Source organism: Stenella coeruleoalba (assembly GCF_951394435.1).
Source record: "Stenella coeruleoalba genome assembly, chromosome: 16".
Lineage (NCBI taxonomy): Eukaryota > Metazoa > Chordata > Mammalia > Artiodactyla > Delphinidae > Stenella > Stenella coeruleoalba.
This window is the reverse complement of record NC_137162.1, coordinates 33,178,885-33,193,395: the sequence shown is the minus strand read 5'-3', so window position 1 is coordinate 33,193,395 and position 14,511 is coordinate 33,178,885.

Below are 14,511 nucleotides of genomic sequence, written 5' to 3'. Positions count from 1 at the left end.
CATTTAGTATGCTAGTGTATTACAGTGAGCGTATAATGAGGCTCAAGGGCTACTGGAAGTCGAATCTTCCACCCTCTTGGGTCTAATCGGTTCTAACCAGTTTATTCGTGTCCTCATTGGCTGTGTCATTTTTTTTAAAGGTTGTGCCCTGCCCCTTTCCCTCCTGTCTCAATGGCCACCCCTAGATGTCGGAGAAGAAGGGGCTTGGAATGGCTCCTGGGTGGGAGTCTACCACTCCCATCTGCTCCCTCACCAGGCCAGGAAGCTGGTTAAAGATACGGCAGGGAATGTTCTTCTGTGAGATTCCATGATTTCTTACACCTCCCTCTTCCACAGCCTTTTTCTCTCAGTAGGATAATAATTTTTCCCTTGCCTGTCACTCTCTTCCCCCAATCCATGCCACCTGCAACAGACTGTAAGATTCTGAAGACCAGAGGTTGTCTTCCCTTTCCATCTCTCATGCCTAGCCAGGGTCTGTTACATAGTAGGTGCTCAATAGATGTTTTTAGAGCAAGTGAATGAGCGTCTGTTATAAACAATGATTTCAGCCATATGACTGTCTTTAAGAAATACCTGGCTCTTACCTTCAGAATTTTTAGTATAGAGACATTGAGGAGTAAGAAGTATGATTCAACCTTTAAATAAACATAGGTGCAAGAGAGACCGTACAGAAAACTTCAAGAATGTGGCCATAAATCAAGTAAATATTTGATCAGTGGCATCAACGTATGTAAAACATTTCTTTAAGGAAACTCACTTTTGAAAATCCACTTATCATATCTTAAGTCTGGCCTTGGAATTTTAACCAGTACTCCATCTCCAAGGCTGGAAGCGTTGAGAGTCTCTTGCATGCCCAGAGGAGGTGTCACAGTGATGGTGGCCGAGGCAGGGGGTAAAAAATTTAGGGTAGTTTGATATACACTCTTTAAGAAATTTAATTAAAGGAGCCAAATAAATGAGGCACTTTATCAGCAGGGATTATCACCACCATTATAGTTGAAATGTATTGAGGACTACATGCTAAGGGCTTTATGTGCATTGTCTAATTTGGTCCTCTCAGCAGTGCCATGAGGCAGGTACTATTACCATGCCCATTTTACCGATTGGTATAGTAAGGCTCAGAGAGTTTAATAATTTACCTAATATCATAGAGGGTGGTGGCAAAAAATTGTATGGTTCCCAAGATGACAACTTTTAACCATTAAGCTTTATTTTTTTAAATTTAATTTTTTAAAATTTTATTTATTTTTTGGCTGTGTTGGGTCTTCGTTGCTTTCTCTAGTTGCGGCACGCGGGGGTTACTCTTCGTTGCGGTGCACATGCTTCTCATTGCGGTGGCTTCTCTTGTTGTGGAGCATGGACTCTAGGCACAGGGGCTTCAGTAGTTGCAGCACGCAAGCTCAGTAGTTGTGGCTCTTGGGCCCTAGAGCGCAGGCTCAGTAGTTGTGGCACATGGGCTTAGTTGCTCCATGGCATGTGGGATCTTCCAGGACCAGAGATCAAACCCGTGTCCCCTGCATTGGCAGGAGGACTCTCAACCACTGCGCCACCAGGGAAGTCCTAACCATTAAGCTTCAGACCTGCTCCCAGATTCAGGGTACTAGAAGAAAATTCGGCAGATGTTTGCTCATCCATTACAGTGTAACAATACAGCCCCAAACCTAGTGCCTTAAAACAAAAACATATTACTACCTATCATGGTTTTGTGGATTGATGGGACAGTAAGGTTGTTCTCTGTTGGAGTCTCTCCTACAGCTTCAGTCAGATGGTCCAGCTTTGGAAGTCACACAGTGTCACTTCCTTTGCATTCTGCTAGTTAAAAATGGGACACAGGACCAGCATAGATTCAAGGAGAGGGGACTGCATGCAAGGTGCATTCATGCAAGGGAATGAATACCAGGAAGCATCCTTCCTTGGGGCCATTTGGGAGACGGATTATCACGGTGGACAAAGCTAAGTGAGCAAATGCAAAGCATCCCTGGCGTGTGTGTGGGTGCTAATCTCTTAGAAAGGATTTTCACATCCACCTCCATGTGCTTTTTCGTAGCCTGGTAGGCAGGCAGACCGGGGCAGGACTAGATCTCTATTTAACAGACATGGACACTGTCACTCAGTGAAATTAAGTGACTTACCAAAAGTCACACAGCTTCTAAATGTGGGCGTGGAGTGTGGACTTCGGTCTTCTGACTCCTAGCCTTGCACACTTTATAGATTTTTCCTAAACTGCTGATGCTCAGAACTCTTTGGCACTTCGAGGCAGGAAAGAGAAGACAGAGGCTCCACCAGCAGAAAGTAATCAGGAGGAAAGAATCATGGGTCTAAATTTAAAAGGAAAAAGGATATCAAAGTTGTTAGAGTTTTTTTTTTTGGTCTTTTAATTAATTAATTAATTTATTTATTTATTTTTGGCTGCATTGGGTCTTTGTTGCTGCGCGCGGGCTTTCTCTAGTTGTGGCGAGTGGGGGCTACTCTTTGTTGCAGTGCGTGGGCTTCTTAGTGCAATGGCTCCTCTTGTTGCGGAGCACGGGCTCTAGGCACATGGGCTCAGTAGTTGCGGCATGCGGGCTCAGTAGTTGTGGCTTGTGGGCTCAGTAGTTGTGGCTTGTGGGCTCTAGAGTGCAGGCTCAGTAGTTGTGGAACTGGGGCTTTGTTGCTGTGCAGCATGTGGGTTCTTCCCAGACCAGGGCTCAAACCCGTGTCCCCTGCATTGGCAGGCGGCTTCTTAACCACCGCACCACCAGGAAAGTCCCTGTTAGAGTTTTAAAAACACCAACTGAAATAGCTGATGCAGGAATGGGCATGTATCTACCGCTTATGGGAGTATAATTTGGTGCAAAATTTCTGGGTATGCAATAGATGCCGAAAACTTTAGAGTTTTTTTTTTTTTGTGGTACGCGGGCCTCTCACTGTTGTGGCCTCTCCCGTTGCGGAGCACAGGCTCCGGACACGCAGGCTCAGCAGCCATGGCTCACGGGCCCAGCCGCTCTGCAGCATGTGGGATCTTCCCGGACCGGGGCACGAACCCGTGTCCCCTGCATCAGCAGGCGGACTCTCAACCACTGCGCCACCAGGGAAGCCCTAGAATTTTGCAAAGTATTTGACCCAGAAATTCCATATCTAGAAAATTTCCTAAGGACATAGTCATGAATGTGGGGAAATAGTTATTAGGGTGTGTCCTGTAGTATTTTTGCTAACAGGGAAAGATTGGAGACAATCCAAATGTCTAACAAGAGGTGTTTTGTTAAACTATGAAGGACCATTCTGCCATTAAATTGATGTTATAGAAAACTATTTAATGTCATGTAAAATGTTCACAACATGATTTATAGGAAAAAGCAGATTTTAAAACTGTATTATATATGCCATCTATATTACAGAAAACCATACATGTATCCATACACACAGAAAAAGAGACAAGAAAGGAATAATACCAAAATGTTAATAATAGTTATTTAAGGATGGGGGGGATTATATGTTATTTTTCCTTTATTTTATTTTTTTCTTCCTTATATTTTAAAATAGGTTATAGTATGTATTACTTTTGTAATGAATTTTTAAAAAGGAAAATCAGAAATGGAATTAGGAAAATATAGAGGATTTTAAGCTAGTTTCAACAAACCAAATAGAAGGTATACATAGGAATAATATAATACCTTATATTTGACTCTTCAAAGTGCTTTTTAATTCAAGGTCTAATTTGATTTCTACAACAATTCAATGAAGGAGATTGGACAGGAATTATTATTTCTGTTTTGTAAAAGAGAAAATGAGGGTCTAAGTGATAAGTCTGCAAGGTCAACACAGCTAGTTAGTGATGAAACCAGCACTAGAGCCCAGATCTCCTGGGCCATTCGTGGACCTCAGATAAAGTCACAGCAGATGCTGAAGTCACACCGGGCTTTGAACTGGCACATCCACTTTTCATGTTGTGGACCCCCGACCCCTGTGGCTTTAGCCTACCCAGAATCCCTTCTCCATCTCTCTGGTCTCAGCATTTTGACTTTTCTCTGCAGAACCTGCCCTTTCCCAGACTTGGTCCAGATCCAGGGATGGGCATGTAATCCCCACCCAGCCAATGAGAGCCATCGTTGGGAATTCTGCCAAAAGTGTTAGAAAAGAGTTTTCTGAGCTTGTAGGAAGTGGGCAAGAGCTACTGTGGCCTCTGTGCTCCCACTAGGGGATGAGCTGCCTGAAACAGAGCCAGTTGAGAGAAGAGAGTCAGGAGGCTGACAGAAGCTCAAACAAGTTGTTTGTGTTCCTGGATCCTGTGTGTCTAAACCCAGATCCACCTACTGGCCTTTCTGCTTACCTGAGCCAGAACATGGCTTTTCCCCTTTCTTCTCCCCCTTCCCCTTCCCCTCCTCTTCCTCCTTCTTCTTTTTTGTTTGTTTGTTTAATTTTTTTTAGAGAGTATGCAGACAATTTTTTTTTTTTTTTTTTTTTTGCGGTACGCGGGCCTCTCATTGTTGTGGCCTCTCCCGTTGCGGAGCACAGGCTCCGGACACGCAGGCCCAGCGGCCAAGGCACACAAGCCCAGCCGCTCCGCGGCATGTGGGATCTTCCCGGACCGGGGCATGGACCCGCGTCCCCTGCATTGGCAGGCGGACTCCCAACCACTGCACCACCAGGGAAGCCCTGCAGACAATTTTTTAAAATATTTATTTAATTTGTTTATTTTTTGGCTGCGTCGGATCTTAGTTGTAGCACGTTGGATCTTTTGTTGCGGCATGCGGGCTTCTCTCTAGTTGTGATGCATGGGGTCCAGAGCACGTGGGCTCTGTAGTTTGCGGCATGCAGTCTCTCTTGTTGAGGCATGTGAGCTCAGTAGTTGTGGCGCAGGGGCTTAGTTGCCCCACGGCATGTGGGATCTTAGTTTCCCGAACAGGGATCAAACCCACGTCCCCTGTGTTGTAAGGCGGATTCTTTACCACTGGACCACCAGGGAAGTCCCAGTTTGTTTAATTTTGAGTGGGGTTCCCAACCAAGATTTCTGACAATATACTCTTGGGTCTCAGTTCTCTTAGCTGTAAGATGGGGACATTAATAGTAAAGGGCTGCTCACCTCCCACATGGGGTTTTCTGAGATTTACAGAGTCAATCATGTCAAGTGCTTGTCTCATATGAGGGCAGTAAATGCCACCTATTATTTTTAACAAGTTAGGAAAGACTGAATTCAGAAAAATCTCATCCACCTCAGTCCCCCTCCCCTGCAAAAGAAAGAAGAAGACTGCTCCATGCATAAAAATATAGAGAATAGATTCCTAAGTTATGAGAAAAGAGAAAGCGCTGTCAGCCACTTCAACCTGGAGTTGCTCTTTCTTACTTTACGGTCCGACAGCAGGTCCCGCCTCCCCCTCGCTTCTCACACCCTCACACGTTCCCTCACACCCTCAAGGTCCCCACTAACTGCCAGGTGATGCTGGGCCCTGGAAAAACGTTCAGTTAGCAAATTGTTAGAAACAACAGGAGCTTCAAGAGAGGAGGAGAAAGGGGAGGTGAAGTGACTGGCAAGACAGAAGTGGCTGATGTTGCAATGCAGCTTGGAGAGAGGGAAAGTAAACTAGGAGAAAGTTAGCCAGGCCTCACAGCCTGTTCCTGCAGTGGTTAGAGAAAGGAAGGACCTGGTGCCTGTGCTCAAACAATGCTCAGTTAAGGCTGCTGTTTTCCCAGGGAGTTGGGACTCTTGATGACGCCAGGTCAGAGGGCTCTGAGGTTAAGAAAAATGTTAGCACAGGAGGAGCAAAATTCACAGAAAAACCCGCTCTGCTGCATTAAACAGAAAAGGCGTTATGTAACTTGCAGGATCTCCGAGGTGGGGGTTAGGAGGGCAGAGAATTGGTTTTGGAGACTTCCCAGTCTGGGGGCTGGACCTCAGGGCACAGACTTCATGCTCTGCTCACACTGTTGGTGCTGGCCACTGGGTGCCGGAAACCCCTCACCCCAGATGGATTCTGTGCAGTGCCAGCTCCCTCATGTCCTCTCCTGGAGGCCAAGTCTGTCATGGGGTGTCTGATTGGCTAAGCCTAGGATACATGCCTTGCTGCAACGGAGCTGAGAAAACCAGCATCAGCCTGTGACCTTGGGGAGGCAGGACCCACAATGTGGGAAATCTTCCAGTTACGGGATGGGGTTCAAAAGGGCATCCATAAAGTATGTATACATCCCCCAGCAGTATTTTGTATTGTCTGTGTGTGCATGCACGTGTGTGAAATAGGCGTGTGATCTATGTCTCAAGATCTCTTTTCCACCGTGTCCTCATACTTAAAAATCCAAAGACCCATCATTCAAGCCCCCACCGGCAGCAGGAGCCCAGTCTCCTCATTTGGCTGCGTTCAGCCCGCAGCTCCGAGTACCACCTGGTCCTCACTTCTCCTCGTGGCTCTGCTCCTTCAGGTCGTTATTGCCTCCCAGCCCCCACTCCAGATGTGCACCCAGGGCTCTTTCTCCCCCCAGCCTCTGAAACGAAGAGCTGATACACTCCTCAGAGATACACCAAGCCCCTGGGGATGATGCTTTCTCTTAATGCAACAGAGCACTCGACTCTGATTTGTCACATCCTCTCCCCTTAGGACTCAGCTCTGGTTTTCCCTCTGCAGAAGCAAAGGCCCGTTAAAGCAGCCTCAGAGATGAATTCAGCTCCCAAAACTAGGTTGCAAAGACAGAAGTCATTTTTTTTTTAAGCATTGGTTCTTATCCCAGATGGAACCCCATCTGTGGGGAGAGAGTTGAAAAACTGCTCTAATGGGTTTCTCCCTTAGAAAAGCCCAGAAAGCAGATTAAGGGCAATGCCCCGGATCAGTCCCTGCCCCACACTCCAGGTGACCGTGTCTGTTAGGAACCCACAAGTCTGGACAAGGGGAGGTGAAACCCTGGGTAGGGACTGACTCGCTTGTTCCTTGGCTTTCCCACATATACCCTCCCCCTTCTAGAGATGTTCATGCACTTGCCTCACCCCTACCCCAATTCATTTCTGTACGTCACTCAGTGCTTGTCTGTTGAATGACTGATCAGCTCCTCTCTGCATCCTGCTTGAGTCCTCCAGGAGGGTCAGCTACTAGTCCCACCTATCTCCATGACATTTCATCCAAGACCCTTTCACAATATCCATTCAGTGGTCCCATATTTATCTATGTTTTGTGAGTTTCCCTTTAGGACAGGGACTATATATCATTTGCTATGGTGTCCTCAACAACTGGCAGAGTGCCTGTGTGGTTTTTTTTTAATTAATTAATTAATTAATTAATTTTTATTTTTGGCTGCGTTGGGTCTTCGTTGCTACGGGCAGGCTTTGTCTAGTTGCAGTGAGCAGGGGCTACTCTTCGTTGCGGTGTGCGGGCTTCTCATTGTGGCTTCTCTTGTTGCAGAGCATGGACTCTAGGTATGCGGGCTTCAGTAGTTGTGGCGTGCGAGCTCAGTAGTTGTGGCTCACGGGCTGTAGAGCACAGGCTCGGTAGTTGTGGTGCACAGGCTTAGTTGCTCCGCGGCATGTGGGATCTTCCTGGACCAGAGCTCGAACCCGTGTCCCCTGCATTGGCAGGCGGATTCTTAACCACTGCGCTACCAGGGAAGTCCCCCTGTTAGTGTTTTTGAATGGAGAGAAGAAAAGATGGATGAATAGATGGATGGATGGACACCTGAGCTTTGAGGGACAATGGTCACTGTAGCCAGATGCCACGAGGGGGCAGTGTGGAGCAGCTTTTCAAGGCCTCCCCAGACTGCCACAAGACCCTGGCTGGCAAGGTTTCTAGAGCTTATTTTGTTTAGCATCTTCAGTTGTGAGAGAAGGAGCTGAGGTCCCAGAGGGCGATGGCTATGCGAAGGGGCACACCGCTCCTGAACGGGGTGCTTACTCTCTCTGTTGTGTATGGCCATAGACCCAACTCACTAGCCTCTGAGGGCCCTGATGTGCCAAGACCCTTTCATTACCCCGTGAAACCCTTCCTGAGAGGCTGCCCATCAGCCTCTGGCAGGTGAACAGATCACAGAGGAAACAGACGACTGAGTGCACCATGCAGGGCCCGTGTGTCTTCCCAGCACCTTCGCGGGGTCTCAGCTTTGGTGACTCGGCCCTCACTGCACTCCCCCTCTCCCTGACATGAGTCTTCTCTCCTTTGGGGACCTATATCACCTGGGCCCACATTTCCCAGCAAAGGAAGAACCCTATGCTCAGAACATGTCCTACATCAATGATCCTTCTCTCAAAATTTCCTTCTCTTTTCTGTCTTCTCCTCTAGCCCTGCTTGTTAATTTCCTCTCTCTCTCTTTTGGAGGGTGGGGTGTGTGGTTGGAGAGAACACTGATACGGTGATGGCTCACTCCTCCCCTCCTAGCTGTCCACACATTTCACACTCCCAAGGACCAAGCCTTAGACAGCAGAGAGGTATCTGGACGACACACAAAAGCTCAAAATTTCATTTTCGTTAATTCATTTATTCATTCATCTATTTAATTACTCCATTATCAGAAATATATATATATATATATATATATATATTTTTTTTTTTTTTTTCTTCAGTACGCAGGCCTCTCACTGTTGTGGCCTCTCCCGTTGTGGAGCACAGGCTCCGGACGCGCAGGCTCAGCGGCCATGGCTCACGGGCCCAGCCGCTCCGTGGCATGTGGGATCTTCCCGGACCGGGGCACGAACCCATGTCCCCTGCATCGGCAGGCGGTCTCTCAACCACTGCGCCACTAGGGAAGCCCAGAAATATTTTTAAGCATCCACGATGTGTCAGGTGCTGAAAACAATAACACAGTTGTACAATTATGAAGTCCTTACCCTGTGCTAGGCCCTGTGCTAAAGGCCTGACAGTCATTTTCTTTACATGGGCCTGTGATTATTATTATATAGATGAGGAAACAGAGGTCTAGAGACATGATGTCACTCGTCCCAGTACGCTACAGAAACAATCACCCAACCTTGGAGGCTGCCGCCCATATGATCAGGCATTTCCTGCTAAAGTTCATTGCTGGGCTTGTGGCTGCATCTCTGCAGGAGCAGCAGGAGCAGCAGAAACTCCCAGGCCTGGGTTTCTGGCCACTTAAGCGCATTGTAACTTTGTGTCTCCTGAAGAGGAATTCCAGAATGTCCCAACAAGTTCAATTCTGCAACTGTACATCTCTCCTCTGAGTGGAGCCAGCGCCACCTCAAAGCTGTGGCTCTGAGAAGATCCCATCCAAGGCCACTGGGATGGGAGTCAGGAACTTGGGTCTGCTCCATTGGGCCTAACCAGCCACGTGAGCTGGACCCTCTCCCTTTGCCCTGCTGAGCCCTTCTGCTGCCTCATCTGTAGAATGAGAGACTACACTACCTGCCCTGGATAGCAGTCCTCAGGAGGAGATAAGAGCATGAACATGAAAGGTTTTTTTTAAATTTGGAGGTCTTTTCTTATATAAATCCATGCATCCTTATTATTGTCATCGTCTGGGCTTGTGTGCCTGGACTGAGTTCTCCTGGAGTCCTAGAGCAGAAGTTCCTGGCTTTTAGGACCTCACAGGTCAGGATAATTTTTTTCTATTATAAATCTCAATAAGTCTCATAGGGTTTTTACATAGGTCAACCTTTTTACATGGGGTTGTTTCTTTTTATTTTTTAAAAATTAATTTATTTTATTTAATTTATTTTATTTTTGGCTGCATTGGGTCTTCGTTGCTGCATGCGGGCTTTTCTCTGGTTGTAGCGAGCAGGGGCTACTCTTTGTTGTGGTGCGTGGGCTTCTCATTGTGGTGGCTTCTCTTCTTGGGAGCACGGGCTCTAGGCGTATGGGCTTTGGTAGTTGTGGCACATGGGCTCAGTAGTTGTGGCTCGCGGGCTCTAGAGCACAGGCTCAGTAGTTGTGGCGCACAGGCTTAGTTGTTCCGCGGCATGTGGGATCTTCCCGGACCAGGGCTCAAACCTGTGTCTCCTGCATTGGCAGGCAGATTCTTAACCACTGTGCCACCAGGGAAGCCCCATAGGGTTTCTTCTTTTTTAAAAATACTCTGTCCTAAAAGAAAAAGAAGTTTAGCATAAAAGTCAGCAGAACATAACCTTACAATTAAAAGTGGATGTATTTAGCCTCATAAAAAACTATGTAGTCTGTATTTTTCTTGTTTCACTTTAGACCAGCGGAAAGTGAAGCAAGGACGGGCTTCTGGGAGCCATTGTTGGAGACTGTGTGGTTGGGTGTGTCCCCCACCTGCAGCCAAGCTCTGGGCAGTAAGAGGTGTATCATAGGGCAGCCATGTGCATTGGGGGAACGGAAGGACAGAACAGAAAAATAATGTTTCAGGAAATCTTTAAAATCCATATTATAAAATAGTGGGTGCGCCCTGACCCCCAGTTTGTAAAGTACCTGTATGCCTACAGACAGCCTCAGATGCACAGAAAAAACACTGGAAGTCTACACGGCAAAACTTCACGGGGTTATCACTGCATGGAAGAATGATGGTTATGTTTATTTTCTCTGAGTTATTTCTTGCATTTTCCAAATCTTCCTGTTTTATAATCAGAAACATAGAAGGAATAAAGAAGTAAAAAAAAAAAAAGTGATGCAAGGGAAATCTTGCAATATACTGTTTAAGACCTTGGCCAATGGTCTTCTTGGGAAATGCAGAATTTCAGTGAAATCGCACCTTGGATTGCAGAAGACTCCTTTGGGACTGTGCTGACATCACCCACCCTGTCTTCACATTTCTAGGGCCTGGCCTGGTGCCAGGCATGTGGTAAGGATGGAGTCATCAGTGTGCGTCGTGTGGGCCACTTGCCCTCCTAGACTGGCCAGTGTGGCTCCTCACTGAGAGGGGCCCATGAAGAAAAGCTGCCACTTCCGTAGAAATGGACCTTCTCTGAATTGCTTTCCTTTCTGAGTACAAAAATTGGTATTTGCAGCTTCTTTTTGGAAGAGTGGAGCAAGGTGCAGGAATTCCCTGGTGGTCCAGTGGTTAGGACTCTGCGCTTCCACTGCAGTGGGCCCGGGTTTGATCTCTGGTTAGGGAACTAAGATCCTACAAGCTGTGCGGTGCGGCCAAAAAAAAAAAAAAATGGAGCAAGGTGATCACCAAATCCCTTTTATGAGTTTAAGTTCCTATCTAAGAGGCAGTCTGGTTGCCATTAAAATAAAGACCATCTTTAAAGCAACAAGCCTTGGGGAGGCGGATCTTCCAAGATTAGGCATCTTGGTGACAAGCAACAGGAGTTAATTCTAGCCAATTCAAGCAGGAAAGAAATGCATTGGAAAGGCTCCCTCTTTGTCCGCCTCAGGAAACCAAGTGTCGTCACACTAGGACTCCAACCATCAGGCCCGGCGCCAGCCCCTCTTTGTACATCTCAGTCCTCGCAGTTGCTGTAAGGCTGACCCCTACATCTCCTCAGGCGAGATTCCCACAACAGTGAGCTGAGGACAGTCCCCAGGCAAATGGTTGGCTTGACGGAACACACTTTTATCCAGTCAGCAACCCCTATGTGATGGGTATGAGGGGGGATCTGAGGGCTGGAGCAGAGACCACCAACAAGTGGCAGGACGAGCCAGTGAGAAGGGCCCTGGCGGCACAAGTTTGCAAACCCTGCCAAGGACACCCACCTGAGGGGTGCATGCGGAGGCCGAAACCCAGCGAGGCCCTGCTCCCCAGGCTCAGAGCCTCGGCTGCATCCGCCTTGCCTTTTCCTAAGTGTCTGCTCACTTTTCTAATTTTTATAAAGCATGGCATGTGTTAGGTATGGCTGGGCCACCAGGTCTCATTGACAGATACCTGCCCTGGGCCCCTGGAATGTGAATACTTCACGACCAGGTGCTGATCACTTGTCCCACTGGACTTAGCTTTTTCGTTTGCCACTTTCTACTTGGCTTTTGACAGATAGGTGTGATATGGACAGCAGGGGGGATTACAGGCCCGAGGCCCACAAAAGCCCGTGCCCTTTCCCAAGAACAGCATGGCTCTCATGCCCTCCACTTTGCATGTGCCCGAAGGCCACTCAGTGCCCTTGGGCCTCCTTGGAGAAGAAGCAAGAGGTGGCCCTCCCTGCGCCCTGCTGGCCTGGCTGAGGTGGTCACTCAGCTGTGAACACTCAGGGCAGCTTGGCCTGAGGTCTTGTGGGAGCCCGCTTTGATAGGATGGGAGGAGGGGAGGCAGGAGCGAGACTTTAAGTGTTTACGGAGGGATAAGCGCCCTTTGCACTCTGCTCCAGAATAGATCCTAATTTTGCAAGGAGATACTCTGACCTCTGCAAGGACTTATGTCTCAGACCCGATAGATGTAGATATATAGGTAAATAGATGATCCATAGACTACCCGCAGAGAAGTTTGGAGAGGAAACTGCAGGCTGGAAAGCATTTTCATACAAACTTGATGAAAGTTTTTCCAGAGGGAAATTAAGAAAACCACACACAGAAAAAGGCCCCTCCTCTTTAGCTCAGAAACTAGACTGTCCATTTTTATATTTGGTGGATCCTCGTCTCCATTTTTACCATTTTATCTTAGAGCGGAAGAGGCAAGGGAGCATGGTACTAACACTAACAGTAATTAATGACCATAAGCAATGAATACAACTCTCACAACAAGGGCTCAGTCTGTGGTTTCCTATTGTCTTGTCTCCAAGGGACATGTGATGTCAATCCACCCTGGTGACTCTGTACCTGGCCCCATGGACTAAGGGGATTTCGCAGCCTTGGCCACCTAGGGCCACAGCACAAAGCTGAGCTTCACCAGTGAGTTGGTTAAAGGGTTTATAGAGTTTGCAGTGAAACTCCTGCCAGGAAGATAATTACATTTCTGGCTTTTGCCACAAGGTGGGACTTCACAACAGAAACCAATAGTAAGCAGTAAAGTCTGCTGAGGCCTCAAGAGGACAGGGTTTCTCAGTCTCAGCACCATTGGTATGTGGGGCTGGACAATTCTTTGTTGTCGGTCTGTGCTGTGCATTGCAGGATGTTCGGCCACACCCCTAGCCTCTCCCCTACCCACTGGATGCCAGTAGCAATCCCCTAGTATGACAACCAAAAATGTCTCCAGATATACCAAATGTCTCTGTGGTGGAGTGTGTGTGTGTCTAAAATCTCCCCCCAGTTAAGAAGCACTGCTCTAGTGGCTAATAGCAGGGGCCCTGGAATCAGACTGCTCAGATTCAAATCTTAGTGCCTGCAACCTGTAGGAGCACCGAATGAGTTAAAAAACATAAAGGTAAGGCTTCCCTGGTGGCGCAGTGGTTGAGAGTCCGCCTGCTAATGCAGGGGACACGGATTCGTGCCCCGGTCTGGGAAGATCCCACATGCCGCAGAGTGGCTGGGCCCGTGAGCCATGGCCACTGAGCCTGCGCGTCCAGAGCCTGTGCTCTGCAACAGGAGAGGCCACAACAGTGAGAGGCCCGCGTACCGCAAAAAAACCAAAAACCAAAAACATAAAGGTAGGCTACCACATAATTTATCTTCCAAACCAGAGCAATTTGAGAGCGAAAGAGGGTTATAATAATCTCATAACCTGAGACTGTCTCAGCAACAGGGATGTGTGGTCAGCCATTAAGTCCACACACAGTGTTGAGCACAGAGCCTGACCCAGTGTCCCCTGGATGACAACTGTGCTAAGTGTGTTACAGGTAGGAACTTTATTTAATCCCCCTAAACCCTATGAGGTGGTACTGTTATTATACCCTTTTTTTTTTTCTTTTTGCTGTACAGGGGCCCCTCACTGTTGTGGCCTCTCCCGTTGCGGAGCACAGGCTCTGGACGCGCAGGCTCAGCGGTGGCCATGGCTCATGGGCCCAGCCGCTCCGTGGCATGTGGGATCTTCCCAGACCGGGGCACGAACCCGTGTCCCCTGCATCGGCAGGCGGACTCTCAACCACTGCGCCACCAGGGAAGCCCTATTATACCCTTTTGATACACGGGAAGATTGAAACACTTAAAGCTAAAATAACTTGCCTAAGGTCACACAGTGAGTAGCACAGTCAGGATTCGGGTCCTGGCAGGCGAGTGTCCGTGCCTGTGTTCTAACCACTGTCCATGTGTGCTTGGGGGTCACAGGAAACACAGTGCTGCTGAACGTTCAGCGAACCCCACATGGACTTCTAGCTCTGGGTTTTTCACAGTTTCAACATTAAACCCATTGACAAATCTGGGTTTTCAGGGGTTACTGTGATGGAAAGCGAATACATGGAGATCAGTGTGGAGCAGGAGATGAGAGTGGCAGTGTCCCTCCAATTCCCAGCTTTGTGGAGCTCAACGGGGACACCCATCCCTTTAGGAAGTCATTATTTAAGAAAGAGATGAAAATTTTATTTTTAAAATTCATTCATTTATTGTTTTCCCAGATGGCTTCTAAGTTGTTAGGACATAAAGTCAAGTTTTTTTGGACCCAGCTGCTTAATAAATGGAACTGCTGGGTATTTCTTTTGGCCTGCAGGTGCCATGAAGGTGATGTGAAAGGAGAGAGTTTGGGAACATCTGTACTCACCATTTTGCCATTGGGAGAACTCTGGAGGGTAATGATGAAGAAGGCTTTCTGGCACAGAGACCCCACTCTGGTTGTCCACTCTGG